Consider the following 27,911-nt stretch of genomic DNA (forward strand, 5'->3'; position numbering starts at 1 on the left):
CTATAGAGCCTGTTACACAAGCGTTATTTACATCAGTTATGCACGTATATGACGATTGCAGTACAGTACATGCATCGATAAGTGGGGAAAAGGCAGTGCTTCACTTTAAGTACATTTTCGCTTTACATACATGCTCCGGTCCCATTGCGTACGTTAATGTGGGGTATGCCTGTACATACACACACACACACACACACACACACACACACACACACACACACTTTTTTTTTTTTCAATTGCTGACAGTTATTGGAATGAGTTCCCACCGACACTAATCATAAGCATTAAGTATACGGAAAGAACTGGCTCCCCAACATTAGTATTGCAGAGAATAGAAATACATTTGTCATGCAGTATATTTATTTCTGATTGGTCTGTGGGTTCTGTATACTTTGCATGTGCAGTTTCAGCACAGATCTATCGTGTGCCGAATGCAACCCCAATTGTCTATGGTTTATATATAGGACTGCTTGTTATGAAGGGTCATTAAGAAATTACTGGCACAAAATACAAACATTTCTGAAGATATTCCCACTGCCCTTATTAGGTTTAGCAATGTTTTACAGACTGGAATCTGCCATGGGGGTGACAGGGAAAATTAGGCATCCAGCAAAACAAATTGGGTTGATCTGTTTATGATTAGTAAAAAAAAAAAAAAAAAAAAAAACTGACGGGTTGTAGTACTGAGAGGGTTGCACAGTACTCTCATATATACCCAAAAATGGAATTATATCATTATCTTATTACTTCCATAAGCACTAAAAAACAGATATGCCCCTGTTACCTGTAGCAGTGTATTGTGTGTCGCCTAATAGTTCCAATGACTCAGAAAAGCTGATGAAGTTTCCGAGCCAAGTTTCACCGTCATGTAGCTTCACCAGTTCGCCAGACTGTCACCATTCACTGCCTATGCAGAACATGCTATTTTTTTCCGATCCCTCAAGACCTAACCCTACTGGTCCTTTTGTGCCCCCAAGAAACTCTTCCAGACCAAACTGCTTTCACCAGACACTTGTTTAAATACCCGGGCTTATGGTTTGACTCCCACTTAACATTCGGGATGCACACTGATACCCTGGCAACCAAGACCTATGCCAAACTAGGAGTACATTACAGGAAAAAATCCTCCCTAAGTCTCCTGGTCATAAAATGTATTGCACAGCAGATGCTAATGCCAATTATTGACTATGGAGACATAGTATATGGCATGGCACGGCACCTCAAACCCACCTTAGCAAACTTGACACCCTCTACAATTCAATTTGTCGTTTTGTTCTCCAATGCAACTACAACACACATCACTGCGAAATGCTCAAAGAACTAGATTGGTCATCACTCGAGTCTAGGCGCAAAGTTCACCTTTCCTGTCTTGCCTTTAAATTCTTCATGGGCAAGCTACCCAGCTACCTGAACAAGCTCCTCACCCCTACCACATGCAGCACCTATCACCTGAGATCAGACTCCAAAAGAGTGTTCATGGTCCCAAGGCTCAACAAAGTATCCGGACGTTCCTCCTTCTCCTTCCGTGCACCCCAAAACTGGAACAACCTACCAGAGACTCTCACATCCACCACCAGTTTAAGTTCTTTCAAATCTAAGGCTGTCTCACATTTTAACCTGGTCTGTAACTGTTACATACGCCCATAATATATATTATCTCTAACTGTGCACGCTATGTCTTGTATATAATGTATACCCTGTTCATTTATGTAACTGTATTTGTAACCATGTATTATTTGTCTTAACTCTATGCCCAGGACATACTTGAAAACGAGAGGTAACTCTCAATGTATTACTTCCTGGTAAAACATTTTATAAATAAATAAATAAACTTGTTGGGCATGTAAAACACAAACTGACACATGTTCTTTTATTGCGACACGGTGCAATCTTCCTGGAGAAGAATAAAGCCTTTCATAGAGACGTTGACTAACACCGACTTGCCTATTAAATTTGAATACATTGTCTTTAGAACGAAAGCCGCTTCTCGATAAAATAATCATACGAAACATTTTGATATCTTCTTTGACTAGACTTTAAACTAATATTGCATATCTTTTTGCCTGCGAGCTTTGCTAAACCTTGTCCCTCCCACACAGATATCTTGATATATTCAAAAATAGTGGCCAGTGTCATCCAGCTCCTACGAGTATTGTGGACGTCTTTACTCCTCTATTTTTTTTTTTAGCAATAATATATTCATATTTTTGGTGTCAGATTTATTTTATTGAAGAAAGTACAAAACCATATGGTTTTCCCCTATCCGCAGAGGGGACAGTATCTAGCAGTTCTTTTGTAGGGTCTCTCTATTAGGAATCAGTTTGTCGCATGTCCAGTCTCTTAGACAAGTGAAAAAACTGCAAACCAGTTGGAACTGTACATGACCTTTATTGGTAAACCATAGGTCTTGTTGCAAGGATGATCCTGGTCTTGCTTTGTTGCTCCTGGTCCAACTACACAAAATATATAGTCAAGAGATCCCTCAATAGGAAATGCAAAGTGTCAGGGTACCTGTGACACACCGACATAATATCTCCTCTCATACAGGCACCCTCCCCCCATAACTTTGTGCATTCAGGGCAGGGGGGAGCCTGGCTTGTTCTGTCCCCTGTAACTAGTGCCACTCCCAGACCACCATATAGCCCCGCACCCCAATTATCATACAGCTGATGCCTCCTGCACCCCTATCTCGCTTCCCCCTGCACCAAGATGCCCGGCGGTGACTACGCCTGTCAATCAGGTCAGTCCTTACGGCGCATAGCATAGGTGTTAGTGGAGACATTTTAGGCGTCCAGGATATTTCTTTTTGAGTTATCATATCCCCTCTTAAGACACCTCTTTTCTAATGTAAACAAATCTAATTTAGCTAGCCTCTCCTCGTAAATCAGATTATCCACCCCCTTTATTAATTTGTGGGCTCTTTGCAATTTTTCTAGTTCTAGAAGGTCTTCTGGAGTGATGCCCAAAACTGTACTCCATATTCAATGTGTGTTCTGACTAATGCTTTACACAGTGGAATAATTATGCTTTCTTCCCTTCCATCCATTCCCCATTTAATGCAAGATAAGATCTTATTTGCCTTTGCAGCTACTGCATGACATTGGGCAGTACTGCTAGGCCTGCTGTCTACAAACACTCCTAAATCCTTCTCTCCTTCAAGGATTCACCTAATTTTTCCCCATTTAATTTGGAAGCATTATGTTATTTTATATCTAATAGCGAAACTTCAGCAAGTGACACTGGTGCAATCTTTAAAGTTCTCTTGGCCTTAGGATGCCTACAGCTTATCTACATCCCTGTATCAGTAAAGCCACCAAGACAGAAATGCTCTGTAATTTTGCCAACAGTGTGAGTATGCTTTCTTACAATGATCAAGAAAAGGGAAATCACAATAATTCCTCAAGTACATTTGCAGCTCACTTTAATGCCTCCATACAAAGTCGTAACAACCACACGATCATCTGGCACTCAAAGCATTAAAAACTTCATTTTAAGAAGACGTTTAGACCACATTTTCTGTTTTCAGTGTTTAATACACAATTCTCAGGGGATACTTTATGACAGCTTTCAGCAGTCGGCTAAACACCAAAGCTGACCCGGAAAATATAGCAAATACTGCATGTTACCAGGTGTGTGTATAAACACATAAGCACTTAACGGTCATTCTGTTTCACACCTCCTGAATATTTTTCTCACAGTTATAAATGTGCTGTATAAAACATACATAATAAAAGCTTTCTGCAAACTGTGTTACTTGGTATAGAAGAATTTACAAGAGGGCTTTATTTAAAACAGACACGGACACTGATGAAACTGGCAAAAATAAAGGTGAAGCCTTGGCGTGCTGCCCATTCTCATCAGTATTACTGTTGTCACCCGAGGGTTGATGTTGGGCACAGGGGATGCCTATTTAATTCATGTTTTATACAGTGATATATAGCTCTGTTGGTGAGGTTGTGGACCTCTGGGGTTAAACTGGACTTACTCTAAAAAACGCTGCAATTACTGGATAATATCAATGTATATCAGGGAAGGAAAAACCCATTACTGTACATGGGAATGTCATTGTGTACTAGTCCCATTGTATGGGCCTGTTTCTGTGTGCACACTTTTTGGCCGAATTGAGGAGGTGTAGACCACCTGCTGAGGGGACTCACATTTCAAAACTGGAGCTACACCCGGTGTTCCCATTTTATGAATGGGAACTCCTGCTAATATAATCAGGCCAGAGCCTATGGACAAGAGAGCTTGTGGGGGACTTTGTGAGAGCCTGTGTGTAGTTCAGCAGAGGATCATGAAGCAATATTGTGCAGGAGTCTGATGCGCTTGAAGGAGCCATGCGTTTGGAAGCTGGAGAAGAGTACCTGGAGCTGGTAGAGAGTTCTCAGGGAGAATACTCGCTACACGGAAGCTGCGGTATTCGTGTGCATCAGTTGGAGCTGATTGGAGTACCAGAACATCTGGGTAATTCTTTTTTAGCCGAGCCGAGCCACCCCCACCCCCCCCCCCCCTTTCTGTAGATTATGTCAGAGTGGTGTAGGATACCTGCAATCTCCAGGAGAGCTACCTGGAAAGCCAAGCTTCAGGCAGCATCCAAGGGGATTTACTTGGGGTTTTATCCTGTTTTGGACATCAAGTTCGGCAGGTGACAGTCCCAACCATACCGAACTAGGTAAACTGGAGGCTACCAGCCACTTCTGGCCACTGTTCACCTAGAACAGCGGTCCCCAAACTTGTCCTCAAGAGCCGCACACAGGCCAGCTTTTATGGATATCCCTGTTTCAGCAAAGGTGGCTCAATCAGTAGCTCAGTCAAGCACTGAGCCACTGATTGAGCCACCTGTGCTGAAACAAGGATATCCATAAAAGCTGGCCTGTGTTCGGCTCTTGGGGACAGGTTTGGAGACCCCTGACCTAGAAGTCTAGGAAGTGGTCAGAGGACTCTTCCTGTTCTTCCGGACTGAATTTTGGGTTCAGCAAGAGCAACTCACATTGACTAAAAGAGCCAAGGTTTGCCAAGCCTTGGCAGGATCCTGGAAGGAAGTGATTAACCCCCTTTTGAGAGTATTTGCCCATTCATGTTTTATCCCTACTAGCATGCTGGATTAACCTATTGCTGTACCCTACAAATAATAAGCCAAAAGTTAATTAGCTCCTTGTGTCTTGCTAGAGAAAACCTACTGTATGTCTCTGGGAAGCCCATAGAGCAGTGTTTCTCAACCGGTGGGGCACATCAGGATTTCAGGGGAGGCGTGCGTAGTTTGAAGAAATATTCAATATTATGTCATTTTTTTATAATAATAGTTTGTTCTTGTATAGCGCTGCTAGTTTTTACGTAGCGCTTTACAGATATTTTGCAGACACAGTCCCTGCCCCGTGGAGCTTACAATCTATGATTTTGGTGCTGAGGAAAAGGGAGATAAAGTGACTTGCCCAAGGTCACAAGGAGCTGACACCGGGAATTGAACCAGGTTCCCCTGCTTCAAACTCAGTGCCAGAGTCAGTGACTTTACTCACTGAGCCGCTCCTTCTCCCTATTTATTTGGAAAATGGAAGAAAAAAAAACAATTACACTGTTACAGGGTGGATCCCGTCACAATGATTCAGAGAAATTCTGTTCACATAGCCGGTACAGCAGAGGTTAATTTCAAAGCAGCCTATCTTGATTAATCTCCTCAGGTGCCTCATTAGGGGTATACAAACCCGTAACTCACTGCAAGGGTCTCTCTGATCTAAAAACATACCATGAACTGCTATACAGAGCAGGCAGAGTTGGAACTTTCTCTAGTCCAGTAAGCTACCACCCTGGACTGCAGAAGAGACCATCCAGCACCTGTACTCTGCATCCTCTGTCCCAAGCAGGAGGCCCGAAGGTAAAACCTAACCAAGACTAAGCTTGTGTTATGGTTTGAAAGAGGTTTAACCCTCCAACACACAGACGGGGATTAAATTCTATGTATAGTCAGTGCTCCCTATAGGAGCTAGGCCTGGTTTACGTTGTTCACCCCGTTTGTGCTTCTCACAAGATAATACTTTGTTAAAGCTGTAGGCGAAATAAAAGCCTACATTTGTTTTCAAAAGCCGTCTTTTTTTAAACCTCTGCACACATCTCCTACATATACCTATTTATTTCTGACCATAGATAGTATGCACCTTATTGCATCATCCTATGATGCACCTATTATCTTTCCTTTATCTCGGAGTTACGCTGTAGACCTAGAGGATATACTACTGTACAAGGATTCAGCCTACCCATGGCTCTGATGGCAGCGGACATTAACCTGCCTGGGCATAGATCACTCTGGCAGTGAGGTATCCAGTGATATGATAGACCCATTGTGTTCATTTGCATGTTATTACCGGAATACGTTCCTGCAGTTTAATCATTATATGACAATGGGGCCAAGCAGGTACATTGGTAGGTTTTAGCCCCTTTTCTACCGACCAAAACGTGTCACATTGCAGATGTCAAAACAGACAAATGTTTGCTTTAAGTACGATCACATTTGTTTAATGGAGTCAATGGTGCTGTTAAGTTGTTTATAACATTATTTTGTGTGCTTATATTCTCCTCTTCCCTAAAATCCAATTGTGACAACGTTCACAAATCCCAGTATACGAACAAATGTACAACGCACCACATTACTACTGAGACTGCACAAAACATCTGCCCAAGTCATGTTCAACGGGCACTGCCAACATTGCAGAGGTTAACGAGGGTCGTGTGGATACTGTATATTGTTCCATTTATGCAGCTGATTTGTAAAGCCTGGTTCAATTTCAACAGCTCCAAACAGTTATTCTTTTTACATATTCTCTTTCCCCAAATAAAAGCAGTATGTGTTGTGCCTTTTGTGCAAATTCTTGTTCTTTCTATATTTACAGCGCTGAAAAGACACTAATCAAATCAAAATGATGATACGAACATCACCGTTACATAACTATTGCATCCCTGAGTATACAGTATATTGTGCCAAATGGGGCTAGTGATCTAGCTGCTCGGTCGGCTAGTAAGAATGGCCGACAAGTTGTAAAGATTTAGAGCGCTGAAGGGGTCTAGATATACCCCAATGTCAATATAAAGAAGATGTAATGTTGTGCGCAACAGGGTATTTCTTAAATAAATCACCGATCCGTTTTTTTATAATACGGGTCCCATTAGATTTTAAATTGGCATTGGGAACATGTCACTGGAAGAAACAGGTCAAAGGAAAAGCTCCAGATGAAAAAGAGGTGGTCACATTGACAGATCACAGCAGCCTACTATCTGCTGCTTGACACATCCAATGTATTATTTCATTGGCTGAGAGTTTGCACTGCTACAGTAAACAGCAGAGTAATATTTAGGCAATAATTCATTTTTCAAGTTGACAGGTATTGGCTCTGTAGGCAGAGGATAAGGCAGAGGGTCCAGAAGAGATTATTACTTCTTCAAGGATCGAACTGTCATCAATCAGAATGAAATAAACAGTGTCCCAGAAAAATGGATAGGTAATAGTCCTCGGGAGCTCTGAAGTTTATTAGGGCAAAAAATATATATATATATATATATATATAAAAAGAAATCACAGGGTCAAATACACCAGAGTTCCTACATGGAAGTTGAACTTATTATTTTGTACTTAAAACAAAAAGCAAGATGAAAAATTCCCACTTCGGCACAGTTATCTTCACTAAACTAGAGATGCTGCAGGCTCATCCACCACACACACACACACACACACACACACACACACACACACACACACACACACACACACACACACACACACACACACACACACACACACACACACACACACACACACACACACACACACACACACACACACACACATTTTAAGGATTAAAAAGTCCCTATAACCCAGGAGTGGGAAAAATCCAGTCATCAAGGGCCACCAACAGGTCAGGTTTAAAGGCTATCCCTGCTTCAGCATATGACTGCACAGCATAGACTGATAAGGATATCTGCTTCAGCACAGGTGGCTCTATCAGTCTATGCTGTGCAGTCCTGTGCTGAAGCATGGATAGCCTTTAAACCTGACATGTTGGTGGCCCTTGAGGACAGGAGTTACCCACCTCTGCTATAACCTGATAAAAAATACATTGGCTGACTAGAATTGCTATATAATAAAGGCACAAGTGACAAAGCAAAGTGACTTATATTCATATTTGTTTCACAAAGACTACTACTGTCCTGACCTAGAGCAGATGCGCTTCATACATTTACATTATTAGGATTACATTTAAGGCAGCTGCCTTTTGTGCTTTCAAAAAATATCTGTCAAGTGCAACATGGGTCTGTAAAACAGTATCCAAACTATATGTAAAGTGATAAGAACCATGTGGCACTTAATCTGAAAATAAGATAAGAACTTAGCGATAAATGCTGATGGGCAGGAACCTCAGTGAGGTGAAAATGCTGCAACAATGGGAAGAGTATAGAAAACACAAACCCAAGGGGAGGAAGACAAAAATATTCCAGCGGCGCTCAAATTCTGAAGGGCAAGCAACAGGCCAGGTTTTTAAGGTAATGTACACCTAGGCAAGTCGTCTTTGTAACAATCAAGGTTAAGCCCATTGGTTAATTCTGCATTCTTTACAGCAAATACAAATACCACTTGTGAGCGCATTCACATGTCTCTGACAGGTCTGCAACCCTGCCTTTCCCCGTTATCTCCCAGCATCCATTGCATCTACTGCCGGAAGGGATTCTGGGAAATGACATGCAAATGAGCGCACACCATTCTTTATAGAAATCTTGAAAATCTGGTGTTTTAGTAGCATTCGAGGACTGAGCTGCAGCCCCCCTGAAATACTCAGTAGAACAGATGAGCTTCTCAGGGACAATATATAATAATTTAAAATATATATCCATATGTTGAGCAGACTTTACTTCAATAGTAGCCATTCCATCTTGCAAATTAATTTTTGCGGTGGGCAATGGAAATCACTTCAGACCGTTCACAGCTTATAGATTCGTAATTTACACGTCTTCACCTACGCCCACTGCAATTCTTCATGGACTGAGATATCCACAAAGACAGGAAACATACTTTTATGAGGATGTCACGAAAATAATCACAAATCGCTGATAGATGGATTCACTCAATGTACGACAACCGTTGTATATTGATAGAAAGGTCTCAGCGAAAAGCAGCAGATTCTTTTATCAGATTTCTTTTATGCTTTTCTCGATCTGTGGTTTTGAGGTTTTCTTCCGTTTAAATAGAATAATTGCAGAAGGGAAGTATTCAACATTGCATTATCTATTTTGTGTCTTGAAAATTGATGCTGGCAGCATCAGGCTTTATGTGTACAACCAACTTGTTTCAGAAGACACATTAGAGAGCACGGATGTGAACATTACAATTGGTGTGTGTGTGTGTGTGTGTGTGTGTGTGTGTGTGTGTGTGTGTGTGTGTGTGTGTGTGTGTGTGTGTGTGTGTGTGTGTGTGTGTGTGTGTGTGTTTTTCTTAAAGATCAGTGGTTACAAAATGCCAGATAACATAGACCCACAAGGAGTAAGGTGCAGACCCTGCACTACGCTGCAGAGGGCAAAAGGTGGGTGATATATGTGCACCCAAATGTAAGGGTGATGCTAGCCGGGAGTAGGTTCATCGGATTTACCTGGGAAAGGAAGAACCCCGTTGTGCTGCACTAGAATGCACCCTGAGCAGTGTAACATACTAATATTTGTAAATAATAAAAAATACACATGTGGGTCTAGTAGTTGTAACGACAAGAACGGTAAAATAAATTAAAAATTGAAGTAAGGCGTGCGTGCTTCGTGGGAACTGTATGATGCAACTAATCTTCTATATCCCTTTATTATTATACATAGTGGGTAAGTCAATAGAAGTAAATTCAGAATCCCATTTGTAATCTTCTATATATGTTGCTAAACATTGTAGGTAAATACATGTAACCAAGTAGTCGTTTTTTTATATGTTCAATATATACACCAAACAGTAGAATCAACCTGGCCCTCATCTAAATAGATGTAAGGCCCGGGCCATGGGGCCTTCGCCCGCGCGGAGGGGTGTGTAGACTGTAGGAAAGCGGGTGCTTTCCCTGGGCACGGTCAACGGCCGTGCCAGGCCTTGGGGGGGGGGAGGGGGGGCGTGCCTATGGCGTCACGGACCTGGTTCTCTCTGATTGGGCGAACAGCTCACGTGACCGGCCTGTCGCGCCAAGAAATCAGTTTCAACTGAACTTGCAACACACGCCCCCTCCTGCCCGCCGCATGGCCGCGAACACTGCCTTAAGGCAGTCTGTTCGTGCGCAAGGTCTGCGGTACCTTGGCCCCAGCCTAAGGCCGCGCCTATAGTGGCCGCGACGCCACCGTCGCTGCTAGAGAAAGTTGTATTTCACTTTGCATCCGCGTCGTGGGCGACCCGAGCATTGATTGGTTCAAGGTCTGTCACGAGGCGACAGCCCCTGAAAAATCAAATATTCCCGGCTTCTAAAAATCGCGTTGCCACACCGCCGTTGCGCTTACCATAAGCGCACGCGGCGTCGACAATGCATTTGTTTTCAGGCGACGTCGCGTCGCCGGCACTATAAGCGCGGCCTAAGACCAGTTAAGCTGCATGAAGTATACACAGCACTGTATTGTCTTAACCCAAGCAGTGTAGTTCCAGCTAGTGCGGTAATATGGAACAGCAGCAGTGTTGAATTCCCCCCAATGCTGGTTATGAAACTGATCTGCTGTACTGTGTTACACTTGGTGGACGCTTTAATTATAAGCGGGCACTAGTATTTTAAATACAGTAAATAAAATAATAGCTAGTTATGTAGTTGAAATCGCAGGTCGCGCCCAAGTATTGAGCATGGGGCTCCCGATGAAGCCATAATTGGTGAACGTCAGACGTCACCTTCCAAGGGGTGTCGGCCCATCGGAGAGGCAAGCATTGCGATCAAAGTCAGAGCGTTTAGCAGACAGCACAGTGGGCAGCAACAACGCTCTTACTCCTTCTCTATACGAGTATACATGTTCAATGCAATGAAAACGCAGGTCTGCGCCAACTACCAAACTAGCAACTATTTTATTTACTGTATTTAAAATACTAGTGCCCGCTTATAATTGAAGCGTCCACCAAGTGTAACACAGTACAGCAGATCAGTTCCATAACCAGCATTGGGAGGAATTCAACACTGCTACTGTTCTACTATTAGACCCACATGTATATTTTCTATTATTTACAAATATTAGTATGTTACACTGCTCGGGGTGCATTCTAGTGCAGCAACAACGGGATTCTTTCTTTCCCAAGTAGTTACAACATGCCAACAGTATACTCTCCTAACTGAATATAGCAGCTGCCATAGACGTGCAGTGCAGCGAGACATGGAATGTTTTTAAGAGCCATGATTTGCCAAAAAATAAAGAGCAGAATAAGTATTGGTGAGGGGCTGTGTAACAAAGTGCATCATCACTGTTCAATAAACCCACCACTTTGTCAAAGTCCCAGAAGAGATGGGTAGGATAAATCCAGAAGTAGACTTCAACATGCTTTGTAAGAAATATAAAGACATTTAGAATTTATAGGGAAAAAAGAACAAATAATGACAACAGAATACTACTACAAGTATAGTGGGGAGAGGTGCACTAGGTGGGGAGAGGTGCACTAGGTGGGGAGAGGTGCACTAGGTGGGGAGAGGTGCACTAGGTGGGTGAAGGATGTACTTATTTGTGGCAACTCTGCTGACATGTAAGCGCTATTATTTAAATCCATGAAAATATATTGGATTTAGGATTAAAACTGACAGAAATGTGTACACGATGTTGTGATAATTCTATACGGTTTATATGGTGCTAGCACAGACACAGATAGGCCCCAATGTTATATTGGCACAACTCTTTTAGTGTAACTTGACATGTGGAAAAGAAGACAGAAAGACAAAGAAAAGGAGCAGGGGGTCTCCGGAGTTGAACACGAGAGGCTTGGGGTTCAAGAGGTTAGGACAAGAAGACACGAGTATGAAGTACGTACCAGGGAAAATCCAATGTATACGGCATGTGTCTGTATTAAATTACACAGTATGTGATAGGGATCACAGATTGCAAATCACTGTCAGGATGTCATTATGAACATGTCAGTAAATACTAAGCAGGATGATAATGTAACTATTTTGGTTGATGTATGTATATATTTATATAGCGCCCACAGCTTATTGCTTTACAAGAGAGACAATACAGTACAGTGAATTATAGTATGATAAGTGCAACAAATAAGATCAAACCCCTGCACCGGAGAAGAGGAGGTTGTAAATCGTGCCGTGTATGCACAGAGGCCCAAATTCATTTTCCCCTCCGCAGGCGCAGTAACGGCGCCGAGCACGACAGCCCCGCACCACACACATGCGCAGAACCACAGACGTCGGGCGCAACTTCTATTATCAACCGGCTGGACCCCTTCCTATGCCTGGCCCACAGGTGGGTCTCAGCTGCACAGGTGGGTCCCCTCCCTTCTCAACAGTAAGGTTACCAGCACAACCCTTCCCAATGCTGTACAGTCACACACACCCAGTCACACACCCACAGAATTCACAGTTCGTATAAATATAGAAGTGCAAATAGCTAAAACAGAGGGGGGTGGGGGGTGCCGAGCACGCGCGTTCTAAGTCAGACTTCTTTGCGTTGTGTCACCGAAATGGTGTTTTGATTTTTAATTAAAAACGTCACCATAACAAATACAATTTCTGCGACAAAAGACAAAGAAGTTTCACTTAAAATGCACGTGCTCGGCACACTCCCCTTTTGAAAAAAAATATATATATAAGTATTAGATGCTTAAAGTATATATATATTTTTTTTTTATTCAACTCTTAATGCCATTTGAATGAGTTTTATTATAATGAGCATCCTTGAATTTCTATAGCAGGCTTTAGCCACCTCCCAACAGTGCAAGATCTTTGTAACACTTTCCCGTTTGTAATCATTTGTTGCCAATAGTCTCAGCAGTTTGATCTGCAAACTGTAACAATAGATAAAGTTGCTTTAAAGCAACAAAAGTAGAGAGAAGGAGCAGGGGGTATACATTTTATTGGACCAACAAGTAGCTGAAATGGTACAAGCTTTCGAACCTCTCTGGGTCCTTCATCGGGTATGATGTTACCTTAGTAATGTAAGAATACATTGTAGCTGCTGAGTTGCACTGACTGAAGGATTGATTGAAACTGATAAGAAGCCATGTAGTGAACCCTGGGAAGCAGGATCTTTGCTTATTGATTATGGGAGACTGAATCGATCGGCAGCTTAGGTAATTAGTTTTCAATAAAGGTAATCAAAAGGCTGCATATATTGAAACCAAGTGAGCGAGAAAAGGGGGTCGGTGGGCGAGCGAAAGGGGGGGGGGACGAGCAAGCGAAAAGGGGGGGCGGGCAAGCAAAAGGGGGGGGCGGGCAAGCAAAAAGGGGGGGCGGGCAAGCAAAAAGGGGGGGCGGGCAAGCGAAAGGGGGGGCGGGCAAGCGAAAGGGGAGGTGGGCAAGCGAAAGGGGAGGCGGGCAAGCGAAAGGGGGGCGGGCGAGCAAAAGGGGGGACGGCGGGCGAGTGAAATGGGGGCGGCGGGCAAAGGAAAGGGGGGGCGGCGGGCAAGAGAAAGGGGGGCGGCGGGCAAGCGAAAGGGGGGGCGGGCAAGCGAAAGGGGGGGCGGGCAAGCGAAAGGGGGGGCGGGCAAGCGAAAGGGGGAGGCGGGCAAGCGAAAGGGGGGCGGGCGAGCAAAAGGGGTGGCGGCGGGCGAGTGAAATGGGGGGCAGCGGGCAAACGAAAGGGGGGGCAGCGGGCAAACGAAAGGGGGGGCAGCGGGCAAACGAAAGGGGGGGCAGCGGGCAAGCGAAAGGGGGGGCGGCGGGCAAGCGAAAGGGGGGGCGGCGGGCAAGCAAAAGGGGGGGGCGGTGGGCAAGCAAGCGAAAGGGGGGGGGGGGCGGCGGGCGAGCAAGCGAAAGGGGGGGCGGTGGGCGAGCAAGCAAAAAGGGGGGGGTGGCGGGCGAGCGGGGACGGCGAGCAAGGGGAGTGAGAACAGTGAGAGAAATAGGGGTCTTTTCTATCTCTTAAATCCCGGGTCTTTGCTGATGAAGGAATTTAGGATGCAGCACATTCTGCTCTCATTCTGTATTGCACAGTAGGAGAGTCAGGATAATGAGGCAGGGAGCCATGTGCACAATGGAAAAAGCATTCATTGCATGAGATAGGGATGTGTGAGGTAGTCCGAGCAAATCAGGGAAGAGAGGATTGTATTTGAGGTGTGCTTTAGGCTGTGTCCATAGTGGTTCCCACGTTGCTCGCACCGAATTCTAACCAATGGAGGCCAATGCGCACGTGCATAGTGTGCGTGCACGTGAGCGCCCGATGCGTGGAAAGGAACTTGTTTGTCTCTGCTGTGCGACGGCCGGGTCACGTGAGTGGGCGAACCAGCTCCGTGACGTCACAGCCACGGTACCCCTCCCCCCCGACACGCCTCTGCCTACAGGACAGAAATCTCTCCTGATACAGGCGAGCGTGCGCTATGCAAACACACCATGTACGCGGCCTTAGGAGTATGGAGGTAGCACGGGGACAAGTGCATGATTAAGGGGGTTTTCCTGTATTAATTACTTTTAAACATACATTTTATTTCAATGGAACTAGATAGGAAATGATGCTATAATTACCAATTATAACAAATTCTGACTATTTTAAGCACTGAATCCAACATCTCAGAAGAGATAAGAATAGCTTAAGTTTTATACAACATTAGTAGTTTGTAGGCATAGCACAGGGGTGGGCAACTGCAGTCACGGCTACCAACAGGTCAGATTTTAAGGCTACCCCTGCTTCAGCACAGGTGGCTCAACACCTGTGTGGAAGCAGGTATATCCTCTAAACTCGACATGTTGGTCGCCCTTGAGGAATGGAGTTTCCCACACCTGGCTTGGCATTTTATGGGCATCCATTGTCTGTCTATATAATTATTTATCTCCAAACTGCAATGTTATACAAGATAAAGGTGTGTGTGTGTGAGTGCTTTATACTATATACGAAGGCATCCCGCTTCAACACTAAAAACAACGGATGGGGGTGGGGGGGAGAGAACGTGTCAAATGTGGAAATTTATATTCTCAAACCATAATCCTGACATGACAGATAATATAATAACCACAAAAAGCCTAAGAAACATCTGACATTTACCGTCAAATCCCTCAGGGATCCCAAATGATTGGATGACATCTATATGGTCCAGGCCGGTATCACTAAGCAACATAATGAAGTAACCAGGTATTTCAGCCATTGTCTTGGCTCTCAACCTAAGATCACATTTATTAGATTAGGTTTGTAAAGGAGAAAGCCTGGTATGTGACCACTTAAGCAAAGTGGCAATATCTGTTTTTATTGCCAATCAAAAATGCACAAAGGCTTGTGGTGTCAATTTAAATAGTGGCTTCACTGTCAATGTTACCCAACTACAGTATGTGCATACAAAACATACTAGCAACATGAGCGTATAGTCTAAAACCAGCAGACCTGTCAATAGCTAGTTTAAGGTTTATGATGACTTCAATTTCACTCCTAAAAGTTATTTCAATTTTCCAAACCACACACGCAGATGTTGTGGCTGTTTGTCTTAATTATGAGTGACTGGAATATCTACAGTACCAGTGTCATGGTAACAAAGCAACTACTGCAGGGGCTCTCAACTCAAGCCCTCGACCCCCCCCCCCCCCCAAACAGGTCAGGTTTTCAGGATATCCCAGCTTCAGCACAGGTGGCGCAATCAGTGGCTCTGTCAAACTGATTAAGCCACCTGTGCTGCAGTAGGGATATCCTAAAAACCTGGCCTGTTGGGGGGGTGGGAGGGGGGGGCTTGAGTACTGGAGTTCAGAGACCCTGAACTGATCCTTGAATTATACAAAAAAGAAACAAAAATTATAAACTAAAAATGGTTTACTTTTCTCCTTATATTCAAATAAAAAGCTAATCTCCTTAGCATAATAGCATACAAAAGTATCAAATTCTTTCATGCCTTCAGTATGCAAATCTTTAAATAAATTGTGTAAACACCATTTTGGGCATAAGCTTTGAAATTCATAAAAGACATTCTAATTGTAAACATCCATTTTACGCATAGCGCTTTCAATATAGAAAAATTATTTTTGCCTATGTACAATATACAGATGACTCCGGCACACGAGCAGTCAGACTGCGCGAGAGGTATCTAAACCCTACAAACAAGTAACCTGGAGACACTGTATTGTGGATTGAAATTTACAACTACAGTAAGAAAAGTTCAATGGATAATTACCCAATCCCAGGAACTTTAAATCGGATTCCAGCACACTTCGGTGTCAGAGCATGCAGCTTGATCAATATCACCCTAGTTTTACCACCGTGATACTACAGTGCTGTGTGAAAGCCTGATAGCTTAAAAACACAGGCATTTTTCCACTACATTAAAAAAAAAAAAACATAAATAAGTAAATAGGTCCTATATACACACACAATACTTATTTTAAGTTCATTTAAACAGCGGCGTCAAAAAATGTAAATGTTGTCTACTGACAAACCACTTCATATTCTAATTCAGCATTTCTTTTCCATCTCCGTTTCAGTTCATGGCAAGGTAATCTGTGGCACACTAACTAATGCAGTAAAAGCCTTAAATGTGTGGGTTATAAAAGAGGGATTTGGGGAGTTTGAATCACTATTCTCTGCGTCTCACATTTCCTAGATTCCAAGAGGAGAACAGTGAAAAAGAAATTAAGGGAGATATCAAAGAAAAGGATCTTTAATTATTAAACCCAGAGAAGAAGTGCGCATGGGACCAGCGCAATGTCACTGATTCCTGAATGAAGGCTAATTACGTTTGATGTCTGGGCTTTCTTTGAAGAGCGGATAAAACGGCGATGAACTCTAATCACAAGGTTTCAAATTCTCTGAGGCTCTAATGCTCTGTAAATATTGATTTGGCTCTTGTATGCAAGATACGTTTGGAATAAACCCCATAGCAATGTTAATTAGTATTAGCGAAATTTGTTGTGTGTGTTTGTGTTTATTCAGTCAAAACGTGCAATCATGGACCTTTCTGCCTTCTTTAAACTTTTGAAAAATAGGATTCATTCTGCTAGTGCAAGCTTGCCAAGTTTCACTCACCCTATACTCAATACTTTCAGGCATAAGTACTTTCTAAGTATCATTCACATGCTTTCCATTGTAATGCAGCAAGTGGAATTGAAGACCTCAAAGCCTTGCTAGTTTGGGTCCTTGGACCTGTGTGAGTGTGAGAGTGTGTGAGTGAGAGTGTGTGAGTGAGAGTGTGTGAGTGAGAGAGTGTGTGAGTGAGAGTGTGTGTGAGTGAGAGTGAGAGTGTGAGAGTGTGAGAGTGTGAGAGTGTGTGAGTGTGTGAGTGTGAGAGTGTGAGAGTGTGAGAGTGTGAGAGTGTGAGAGTGAGTGCGTGAGAGTGAGTGCGAGAGAGTGTGAGAGTGAGTGCGTGAGAGTGTGAGAGTGATTGCGTGAGAGTGAGTGCGTGAGAGTGAGTGCGTGTGCATAAATATATATTAAATAAGAATGATCACTCCCATCTAATACTTGGGGGGGGGGAAATCAAATATATATATACAGTGTTCGACAAACCTATACATTTGCTCGCCTCGGGCGAGTAGATTTAACATTGTGGCGAGCTCCTATTGGCCCAAGCAGCACACGTTTGATACTAGGTGGCGAGTAGATTTTTTTTGTGTGGCGAGTAGATTTTTTGGTGATTTGTCGACCACTGTGTGTGTGTGTGTGTGTGTGTGTGTGTGTGTGTGTGTGTGTGTGTGTGTGTGTGTGTGTGTGTGTGTGTGTGTGTGTGTGTGTGTGTGTGTGTATATATATATATATATAAAACAAGATACAATCAGCACAAATCTTAACACTTTGTTAATGTAGTAATACTAAAAACCACACCTGGCCAAATCAGTCAAAACAAGAGGTATTAACCCTTGCAATCAACTAACCCTACACAAAATGCTGCCACTTAGGTCCACGGCTCCACACTTGCTGCCTAGGTCGTATGTATATATACGAACCATGTTAAAAATGGTTTTTGAAGCAAAAAGTGGCACTGTGTGCTCATTTGCATGTCATTTCCCAGAATCTCTTGCTGCAGTGGAAGTGCTGTGTGCTGGGTGATAATGGGGAAAGGCGGGGTTGCAGACCTGCCTAAGACATGCAGATGAGCATACAGTTGTATTTACATTTGCATATTTGCTTTGCTGTGGAGGGTTTTTGTCACTTTTTTTACTCACCATAACTTAACTCAGTATTATGGTTGGCCAATCCTTTAGCTTCTTTGCATACCCAGTTAATCAACCCCACACTGATGAGACCCATTAAGGTCGAAACAGCTGTCTGTAACCTGTGAAGCAGAAATATAGAAGGCACACAGAGAAAATAAAGACCACCAGAAGCAGAGTTCATGAGTCCCATTGGGGATTAAATTCAGCTTTTATTTGCTGAATTAATTGTAAGTGTATATCTTACCACCTAAACCCTGAATTGTATAGATATACTGCCCTATGATATTTTTCTCTTTTTCTCTTTCCCGGCTTATTTGCGCCTAGGTCATTTCTTCTCTATACAATCCATTGTGGCAGGTGTGGAGCCGTGGACCTAAGTGGCAGCATTTGAGTAGGGTTAGTTATTTTAGGGGTTAATACCTCTCGGTTGACTGATTGGCCAGGTGTGGTTGTTATTTACTCTGCATTTAACTAAGTGTTTGGATTTTGCGCTGTTTGTATCTTGCTATATATGTATATATATAATTCTCCCCCCCCCCCCCAGTATTAGATGGGAGTGATCATTCTTGTTTAATAACAAATCTGACAATGTTCAATTTTCTTTAGTAGCAACTAAAAGAAAAATCAGCAAATTGCTTGTACAAATAAGAGTCTACCAAGACTTGAGATTGTGTTGGCTCCTCTTGTACGGAAGTTCATCGTGTCATGCTGTCCAAGTCCCTACAAAGCAGTCACTTCAAAATTATTTTCTTCTACTAACTATCCCCGAGTGGCCAAATTCCAATTACGCTAGTGCAGTGTTTCTGAACTTGTGCTCCCCAAAGCCAACCGTGACTTTTTTTTAAATTTACGACTGAGTTCTCCTTTCCTCCAACACCCTTCCCCGCGCTTTGTGCCGCTGGGCCGGAAGTTGGTTTAGATGTGCATCATGACGCAGGACCAGAGGCCTCTTAGCAACGAGTGCTCAACTCTGATGAGTGCGCCAGCCCCCCTCTGCTGCAGGACTACTCTGTCATCTTCCTCATCTTCACCAGCGAGGAGTTCCGACAAGGGTCTCTAGGGACTTCTGACATCATACTCACAATTACTCCAAGTTAATGCTGCAAGTGGGGGGGGAGGGGGCCAGATAATATTATGCTGTGGGGGAGATATGATTTGGATTCTGTATAAAACCCAATCAATTTTAATTTGCGTGTGCTGCAAAGCAAAAATATATTTCCCAAGTGTGCGGTGAGCACCAAAAGGTTGAGAAAGACAGCTCTAGTTTATCAATCGATCTAATTGTGTACTCAAAATGTACAAGTGGTGAATATTCAATACCCAAACTGATATGCATCAGGAACACTAACTCAAAGCGAGCAAATTTATGGGAGAATCACATTTCTTGCTTTCAAGTGATGTTTCAGCGCACGCAGAGTTTTACCTTCATAAAGGTTTCTGGGCCACATTAGAGGTGGGTAGCATTGAAATGTAGGATTGGAGAGAAATTGTGGCTGTCACACCAATGTGTCCATAATGATACTCCAGCATGGATATGCTTGTCCATTTACTAAACTGGTGAAACCAACACTTATAATGCCTAGATCTTTACTAAAATACCAATAAATGTGCCTTTTTAAACCTGTCCACATCTAAGAGGCTAAGAAAGCCTTTGGCCTTGTAGGAGCCTAGATGGAGTGTAGCTGATGCATACAGTATTTTAGATTTAGTCACATATTGGACTCTGAAGGAAGTGTCCTGTACTTTTGAACACTTTCCATATGATTGATAGTTATAGATATATAACAGAAAAAGCGCCCGATCCTTGTGTGATAACGTATAAAAAAAAATGTAATAAAATTTGGACAAGACAATTCCAAACTCACAAAAATCTGAGTGTTAAAGGCATTGTACGAGTACAACTCGTGCTCCCAAACCGCTCTGATCCGCTGGCAATGCTCTGGGATGTCGTCACTCCTCGTCCTTGCTTGTGGTGTTACACTCTGGAGAGTCCTCTGGCAAATCCCCAGGTGGGAGCAGCGGCGGATCAGAGCCGTTTTGGAGCATGAGTTGTACTCATACAATGCCTCCAACACCCGGATTTTTGTGAGTTTTTGATTGTTTGATTACATTTTTTTTATGCGTTATCACACAAGGATCGGGCGCTGATTCTTCTCTTTCTGATAAGTTACGTCAAGGGAGGTTGTGGTGCCCAAGAAGAAGGCTGCCAGTATCCAGATATACAGTCTTGTTGACCAACACAGGTCACATTATTGGACTTTATTTGGATTTTATTTGGACATTCTTTTCATTTTATATATTTTTCTTTTTATGTTTCTATATATTTTTGTGGCATTACATGTATTTTTCAGATGAGCACTTTTTGAGCTCTTACAATTATGTAATTGTAATATCAATAATAACTAGAAATAGACAATCATTTAGGTTTATATCATTTTAGCTTTTGACAATACAATGTTTGCCCGTTTTTTCTTTGCACAACAGTCTTTCATTTTCATATATATATCAATACAGTGTTAGCCAAGCTACATTTTGGCTTTATTTTTGTTAAATAAATCATGTGTTGTTGTTCAGCTGAGGTTGTATTTACCAAATTAAGACCTGCTAAGGAACAGATGATTGTTATTATGTCCTGATATGTAAAACCATAGGATTCAAAGAGGGTGTACTTTCTTTTTCACACAACTGTACAAAAACATATACACGCTGTGGTAGTGGCGCAAATACTTTTCGGAGTCTTCTCCCCTGCCGCCCAGCTCCAGGCTCACAGCCAACTATAAGTGCCGCACGCACCCACTATATCACGGGCCCAAGACATTATCCAGTGTTTGTACACGCATTATTTGTTCATGTTAACAATGACAGAATCTGAAGCTATGTGGGTTATCAGCAACGCGTTTGTAATCCCTGAGTTCCACTTCAACTTGCTTTTAAAGGCAATTTGAGATGATCAAAGGAAAAGCAATTATCCCTTTAAATAGCCTTCAATATATCTTTATGTAGCACGTTTCCCCAAAACTATTTATAGAATCTTAGAAACTGTACTTTTAATGATATAAGAGAACTGATGGTGCTCTTCAAACCTGGAAAGAGAAATATAAATAAGAATTTTTCTATCATAGACCTGGAAAGATTACAAAAAAACATTCTCAAAAGAGATTCATTCTCCTTTGTCCCAGATTTAATAGAGCCGCTCTGTAAAATACATACTTTCTAAAGAGAAATGCAGTCCCTGCCAGTCATGGCTGGGCCGATTATTGTATTTGTACATCTTGATTTCCTTTTCCCTTTGCTTCCTTTTTCAAGGACAATAACTTAAACTTCAGTAATATTCGCTGGAAAAAAATTCTATTAAGATAACATTATGGGCCTTAGTCATGAGGTCAAAAGATGGGACATGTTACAGCTTCAGACTCAATACCTTCCATAACTCAGTCCTTCACTTAGGCCGAGTCCATAGAAGGACAGGCCGCGCTGAGACGTGCGGACGCTCCGCGCTGAGCCCCTGCATCCTCCATGAGGATGTCTTTGGAGGGGGCTCACGCGAGCGTCCGCAGGCGTGCTGAGGCGCTGGATTTTTCAGCCGACAGCCAAGCTGTTTTTCAGAGCGCTATCGGCTGAAAACATCCAATAAGTGCAGAGTAGCATCAACGTCACAGCGCCGTGACGTCGATGTCGGTGTGTCGCGGGCGATTGGCGCAGCGACGTCACTGCCCCGCCTCCCTCAGTCTCCCCCCGCCTCCGATCGCGCCCGCTGGCTCGCCTGCATGGGCATGAAATCGCACAGATTTCAGCAGGCGAGCCTCAGCGTCAGCGCGCCTCAGCCCTGCTACCCCCTCTATGGCCCAGCCTTATTTATCAACTTCAGGAGATCATTAATTATTTATATAGGAACCTCATCTTACATGGTGTGTAAAAGGTAAATGTAACACACACACACACACGATGGGGTATGCTGCTTTAATATGTAACCAACATCTAAGGGTTAGGGAATTAATGAATACAAATCTTATCACTTTATGGCTATAGCAACAGCTCAGAAGTAGTCCAGAACACTGAACTTGTGAGAAACCCCAAGGGATTGGTGGGTCAGTGGCATGCAGCAAGTGGCCTCTTGGTTGGGCCTGATGAAGTAAACTGATCTTATTTAGCATAACAAATGTGTTCGGTAGCTGCTGTGTTCCTTTTCCAAGCGCTCATTTATAATATTGTTTTAGTAGTTACGAAAGAGTGTATTATTCGTGACAGTATAATCCGGCCTGCGGGTTCCCCCTTTCCATTCACTACAGTGAGCAGCATGGGAGAATAAAAATACAGCAAACACCTGCTGAATGAGGTTATCGCTTCCCTCCCTTCACATTATATGGAAAGTATCTGACCTTAGAAAAGGGAAGAAATACAGTTTGAATGGGACTGCAAGAGCCCCCGCTGTGTTAACCCAATGGGCCATTAGTCTGGCTGCAGAAATGTCACAGAAATGTTGCAGCATTACTGGGAGATTGCCCCAGATTTTCCAAGGCAAGTGTTCGGATACTCGTGGCTGCATCTGTATCAGATTGCGTTTGTGTGATAATAGGTGATCGTGTCAATACTGGGGGCTGTTATTCACAGGGAAACAGGAGTCTGCATGGTTTCAAACTGGATTTTGTCAAGGTTATCTGCGTGTAAAGCTGCAGTCCATTGTAGTCTCATTTCCTGGAGTCGATTTTTCAGGGTAACATTTATTTCTACTTTCAAAATAATGTGTGTAATTATATCTGATTTGCTAAGCAAATGGATTGGACCTTCTATAACCAGTCAAGCTGGAAGTCCCAATCACTTTCTCTCTGGACATATAGAGAGAGGATCTTCAAACTGCACCGTCGCAAAATAATAATACCAGCAGTACCCTGCCAGCCAGAGCAGTTACTTCCAGAATTACTTTGTCCTCCCAAAGCTACCAGGTCAAAACATGAACTGCAATAGAAGCAGATGAATACTGAAACAGGAATAAGAGCCAAGCTTAATGTGTATCTAGAGACAGACTAAAAGGCAAATGGTAGCCATTGATCACATTTTGACATTTTGTTTTTTCTATAATAAGTCTGATCTAAAGTACAGAATCACCAACGATACACTGTACAGGAAAGTCAAAGTTAGACCTGCAATTTAATGACATGTCTGCTGATCAGCAATCCGTTCAAAGTAAAATGTGGTTTAGAAAAAATACAGATTGAGACTGGATTTCACTATACAAAATGATAGAATTCCAAAATGTTAGCGTGTGTGCACAAAGCATTATTAGATTGTATAGACAGACCTTTGTGACCAGTATAGCTACTGGAGCTTCGTACTACAAAGAGAGCAGAATTTTACGTAGGACGTTGCAACTTGGATAACAAAATCAGAATATTTTTGGATACAGAATGTTGTACATCACCTTTGTAGATTTATAGAACACATCTCAGTACATACAAAGTGGTGACATCTGGAAACTCATCTACAATAAGTATATGTTACTCAGGTAAAAAAAGATAAATGTTTAACCATTTTGAAAATGGGTAAATGCTCTTGCAGTACATTTAGTTAAGCCTGGACAGGGTCATCCAAAAGAAAGCAGTGGTGTTATCTACGGCCACTAACAGGAGATCAACCTTGATGGACATATTGTTTCTACAGACCACAGGGATTCGGATCTCACAGAGCAATCACCATAACATCAAAAATAGTGCTATCCAGAGTCCAGGGATTTCCTGGATCAGATTATAGGATATGAGGGGGATATGGATGGGAAGAAGAGTAGAATGCTGTGTGCTTTAACAGATAGGTAACTATTACTGAGACCACAAAGAAGGTGGAGGTGGCAACCTCAAAAGATTATAATGAGGGTTCTTGCCTAAATACAGGGAAAAGGGAGACCAAAAAGCGCACCAGCACAAACGGAGCAGGAAGAAACCAGAACAAAAAAATAATTAAAAGGGCACTTTAATGTGGCAAAAGACCCATCCAATGCATTTCGAACGTCGCAGCGTTCTTTTTCAAGGGTCTTTTGCCACATTAAAGTGCCCTTTTAATTATTTTTTTGTTCTGGTTTCTTCCTGCTCCGTTTGTGCTGGTGCGCTTTTTGGTCTCCCTTTTCCCTGTATTGCATTGAGTAGCTGCACAGCCTGCCTGCCTGCCCTACCAGGATGTGAGTATTTGCATATTTTTCAGGGGAACCTGCCAATGAGACATATGGTGAGTGGGTTGCACCACACACCACCTGTCTTCAGGAGGATAGTACCCATTATATGACACAATAGGTACTATATCAATTGTTAGTACCCTGGTACAGTGGTCTGGCTTATTATCATTTTGAGATATACCTGCATTTGAGCGCTTCAGCTATTTTCCATTCTTGCCTAAATATTCAGGTCTGGGCTGGTCTATCTTTTAAAGAAAAGCAAACAAAAAGTCAGCAAAATGTCCGAAACCAATATCCACTTCCAGTACGGACAGGTGCATGAGGGATTAAACAGGCGGCATTTAGGTACTTTGCAACAAAAAAAATCAAGATTGCCCTAAGGCAGTCTCCAGGCATGTGCTTCAAAATACAAAGTAAAGATATGGTAAGCTGAATGACAGCACATCACAGAGGCATCGCACAAAGGACTTTGAGTGCATAGTTGTGATATTAATAGTTAATGGTTATGTTATTCACTGTCCTCATTAAGTCATACAATTTCAAACATTTCTGATGCTTCTGACATATTTGATGCTTCTTGCATAACACTGCACTGCAGGTCACCAGTGACATCAACGGCAGCTACTCCACCAAACTCCTAGCACTCCCCCAGTATTTATTACTCCAAATCTGTGGTAAAAGATACTCATTCAATATGTTAAGGGGATATATATCTCTAATACCAAAACAATGCACATACTTTTCCAATAACAATTTAGAATTGTGTGTGTTGACAATGCCAATATACCCCCTCCCCCTGTTCATTTCAAATGAGATAGATGCAAGCAGCATCTCAGGAACACAGCAAAGTGAACCTGCCCCAATATGCGTCACGTCCCTGAAGAGAACTCTGCTTAATAAGAGGATTTTCAGAAGGGAATTACAGTCAATTCAGAAACAAGGTTACTGTATTATAGCAAAATCAGATTTGAAATGGTTACAACAAAGTCTGTATCTCGCGTTTCAGCCAAGAAAGACTTCCCAGTTATTGCAATGCATTGCAGACCCAGCTACCACTAAGGCTGTGTCCATAGAGGGGCCGACCGCGCAGACGCATCCGCATGCTGAGCCATCAGGCTGCCTAAAGGCAGTGATCGCGTCTATACAGCGTGCGTGCGGAAGCGGAGGGGGCGCGCGATGCGCATGAAGTCAAAACTGATTTCTCGGGCGGTCACGTGAGCAGTTCGCCCAATGAGGGCGAAACAGCTCCGTGACGTCAGTGGCCCGCCCATAGACACCCCCCCCCGGACGGCGCGCGTACTAAGGCCAGAGAAAGCACCCTCCGCCTCCGCACGGCTGCATTGTCTATGGACGCAGCCTTAGCCTGCGGTGCTCAACTCCAATCCTCGAGAACTCCCAACAGGTCAGGTTTGAAGGAATGAGCCACCTGTGCTGAAGCAGGGATATCCTAAAAACCTGACCTGTTGGGGGCGGTCTTGAGGACTGGAGTTGAGCACCACTAAGACATGTTACATACAGGACTTGTTTCACAGTGTTTCCCCCACCCGGTGGGAGATTGGGCCCTTACTAAGTCTGTGGTGCATGATACCTGCTGATAAACAGGAGGGCTGAGTGGTCCGCCGATTGTAGTGGGGACCCAGGATCAGGTTTCTGGGGTACATTACCCATATATCTTTAGCAGTGCAGCGCCTCCATCTGCCGAAGGCTCCAGGGAACTGAATATGATCTCCCACCGTAGAACCGATTACCTCTCCCCCCAGTAAGATCACAAACCAGGCCGGCGGTATAATAACAGGAACAGTTTATTGTCTCTCTCTCTGTGCAGCACAGTACATGGCAGGTCCTGTCCAATACAGCAACTGTCAGCTACTCACTGAAGGATGGTCCCTGGACCTTCACTATAGGCCAAGGTCACCATAGCAGTCCAAGCTCTTCCTTGCCCCTCTATCAGTGCCAGAGGTATGGTACACACACACACACACACACACACACACACACACACACACGACAGTGAACGCTGCAGAAGACACGTAGAGGCCAATATTAGTTGCTTATCCTTACATTTTGTTTTACTTTTGGAAGCGGAAGGATATTGCAGGAAACAAACTTCAGTTTATGTGATTTCACACTTGCACTTCAGAGGCAGAGCAGTGCTGCTGCAGGCTGGCACCTGTGTGCCTATGTTTCCCCATAGCAAAGTCTATATGTGGCAGCACAGATTATAGAAAAATAACCCCAAATCAGGGCTAATATAAGGGGGGGGGGGTAATAGAATTAGTAAAGTCATAAAAAGTGTGAGCAAAGGCCTGTCATCATTGGTATATTCTCCAACAACTCACTAGGTGAAAAAGGCAAACTGTAAGGAAAGGAGAATGGGACACAAGCAATATGATGGAACAGCTCCGATGCATTTATAAGACATTGTGAGAACACGCTCAGGATGGAGAAGAGATAGGTATCTATGATTAGTTTCTATGCTTGAATTAATTAGGTCAGACATAGCTTTAGGTTATCTGGTGTTCCTGCACCCAATTCTCTTTTAGCATTTGTTTGTAAGCCGACAATGTATTCTGCAGGAGAGTACGTTTTGGGATAGCAAAAAACATTTCCGATTTCCTGAGCAGAACAAAGCAATTTTCTACGACAGGCCTGTGCAGGGAAACCAGAGGAAGAAAGAGTCCAGAGGCTGGCCAACGTTAAATGCCACTGTAGCCAGGTTCCCCATTTGGCCCTCCTTGCCTCTGCTACGAGTGGGTTACTTGCTGGCTGCTCAGGGAGTTTGCAGAGGAGAGCAGGCACTATAGGTCGTGCTACAGAGGCTCCGCCGTGGGACGCCGCCATTCTGAAGGTTCACACATGCACAATATCAATTTAGTTGCTGCGGCCATGTTACTACATCCCGCGCATGTGCAGAACATGGTAGAGCGGCGGCCATTACTCTAAACAGCTCCGCAAGCACTACAACTCCCATGAGCCTTAGGGACAGAAGCAGGGAGCCGGAGTGGATACATTTGGCGCTCTCAGAGGGACCACGCCAGCCGGAAGCAGGACAGCAAGGGGATAGGTAAGGTCCAGGGAGAAATGCTCCGCTGGACTAGGCGAGAATACGCCCTTAGGTCCCAGCTAGACCCCTCACCATTGGCTTGTGTGCTGTTGGGCAGTCCCCAAAGCAGAGACGCTTCCCTCAGCACACTAGTGTTAGTCAGCACAGCAGTGACGTACGCACGTGGTGTGTGTGGTGTGTGTGGCCTGCGTCTGGGACCAGACCGGGCAATCAACCCAGAGACTATCCGAAGTTGGGATGCTCCAACCAGGCACCACCCCACGCGGAGGTGGATCTTCGGTGGAACTGATGGATCGGTTGCCTGTTAGTACCCAGAGGCACCCGGGGGCGGGAGCACCCGGGAAGGTATCTCTACAAGTGTACCAACACATCACTGTGGTCAGCGCTGCTGCACACTTGGGGTGGGAGGGGCTATTAAAGCCTGAAC

The 27,911-nt window shown here is 43.6% G+C and overlaps 1 protein-coding gene and 1 long non-coding RNA gene across 11 annotated transcripts in view; one reads left to right on the forward strand and one right to left on the reverse strand.

Annotated features, from left to right (window-relative positions):
* The window catches only part of LOC142487813 (uncharacterized), a 76,670-nt gene extending 59,695 nt beyond the window's left edge, over nucleotides 1-16,975 (forward strand). Inside the window, exon 4 of the long non-coding RNA XR_012799317.1 lies at nucleotides 16,709-16,975. This is a non-coding gene — a long non-coding RNA (uncharacterized LOC142487813). The remainder of the gene's footprint in view (nucleotides 1-16,708) is intronic.
* The window catches only part of PARD3 (par-3 family cell polarity regulator), a 609,688-nt gene that overhangs the window by 383,268 nt on the left and 198,509 nt on the right, over nucleotides 1-27,911 (reverse strand). The gene's annotated exons all lie outside the window — the stretch shown is intronic.

The sequence above is a fragment of the Ascaphus truei genome, chromosome 2 (genome assembly GCF_040206685.1).
Source record: "Ascaphus truei isolate aAscTru1 chromosome 2, aAscTru1.hap1, whole genome shotgun sequence".
NCBI classification, from domain to species: Eukaryota; Metazoa; Chordata; class Amphibia; order Anura; family Ascaphidae; genus Ascaphus; species Ascaphus truei.